We start from the raw sequence: 1,594 nt of genomic DNA on the forward strand, positions 1-1,594 counted from the left end.
TAATAATGTTAAGATATCTGGAAAGACTCTGAAGGTTTGAAAATGAAACAGCTGAATGTACAGGTCTAAGGTGAAATCGAAGCAAAAAGAAAACAGGTGCACTGGAAAATTATGATGAAAACACACACTTCAAAAATTCAAAGATTCCACTAAAGCATTGACTTAAGAGAAATGTATAGCTTTAAATCTCAGATCATTGATCTGAAATCTTTCTTCTTTTTGAAGTTTCCACATGATGAAACTAGGAAAATGTGGGTGAATTAAACCAAAAATACATAGAAAAGAAGAAATAAGGATAAGAACAGAAATAAGGGTGCCTTGCTGGCTCAGTTGGTAGAGCATTCAACTTTTGATCTCAGGGTCGTGAGTTTGAACCTCACGTTGGGCATGGAGCCTCCTTGCAAAAGCAGAAATAGAAGAAATGGAAATGGCTAAATAATGGAATTAACAAGGACAATAGTCAATTATTTAAAGAAATTGCTTAACATTAATACAGAAAATGATATCAAATGATACGTCCTTCTCATTTCTTCACGGAGTAAAGTATCTCAATGTGTTAAAGCCTAAACTTATACACTAGGTCAATTAGACCATCGGGATTAACTTTGCAGAAGAATTCTTCAGGCTAGCAGAACGTGGATCATGGAAGATCGTTATTTCATCGACAAGCTCAAGGGCAGGAACAATGAAAGTTAAAATCATTAGCCACTGCACATTAAAGCGTGGAGAGAAATGGGAATAACATTACTGAGACGAAAATTAATACGCCCATCATATGTGCAAGCAGAACTGCACACAACCTTCAGACCCATTTTTTGCCCAAAGTGGGCATCTTTGTACACGCTCCAGCTCCTTTGTTTCCATACAATGCAGGTCCTTTGCCTTCCATAGTCAGGATTCTATTGACATTCTTCACTATGCAGAGCTCTTTGAGAATAGCAATTGTGAGAAAGGAACTCTCAAATTAGGTTTCTTCTTTCTCTGCCCTTCCAGACAGAACAGAGTCTACAGAGAATGGCTTTCCTCGAAGTATAGCAGAGCCCCACTGTAACATTGTTAGACAACCTAGCACATCTTGAAGACCATAATGAGAAGGGAAAACAAAGGCCTGATCAAGGTCCTACCACTCATAATTCCCACTTGCCTCTATCTCCGCTGCCAGTGAGGAAAGGCATCTGATTAACTCACCCTGGGATATGGAGGTGACTTCATGGAGTCTGTACCTTTTTAAAACAATACCTGGAGAAATCAGTTGCAGTAGGAATGCGTAATGGAGAGATTTCAGGCGCCAGAGCGGCTGGGTTGGGAGAGATTTGGGGGCTATGGAAAGAATTTTCCGCCTCTGCTCAAATCCTTACCTTACCCTCCAGATCTTCTTCCGTGTTCAGTGAGTCTATTGAACGCCCACTATCTCATCGGCAGGTGGGCTCATGCTTGCCCTGACTGGAAGCTTGATATCATTAGCTCCCTGGTCGACAGTTTGTTTTTCCATCATTTCCACCAAAGCCATTGATTCTGACCCCAGAGAGACCTGGGATGCTAGTTACCAGCCCGATCGTGTCCACTATCACATTTCACGTCTTTTGGCAGAATT

The 1,594-nt window shown here is 41.0% G+C and overlaps 1 non-coding gene across 1 annotated transcript; it reads left to right on the forward strand.

Annotated features, from left to right (window-relative positions):
- The first annotated feature begins 315 nt into the window (after window positions 1–315).
- Window positions 316–388, forward strand: TRNAK-UUU. Its single transcript has one exon. It is a non-coding gene; the product is annotated as a tRNA-Lys (tRNA).
- Window positions 389–1,594: the final 1,206 nt, after the last annotated feature.

The sequence above is a fragment of the Leopardus geoffroyi genome, chromosome D2, assembly GCF_018350155.1.
Source record: "Leopardus geoffroyi isolate Oge1 chromosome D2, O.geoffroyi_Oge1_pat1.0, whole genome shotgun sequence".
Classification (NCBI taxonomy): domain Eukaryota; kingdom Metazoa; phylum Chordata; class Mammalia; order Carnivora; family Felidae; genus Leopardus; species Leopardus geoffroyi.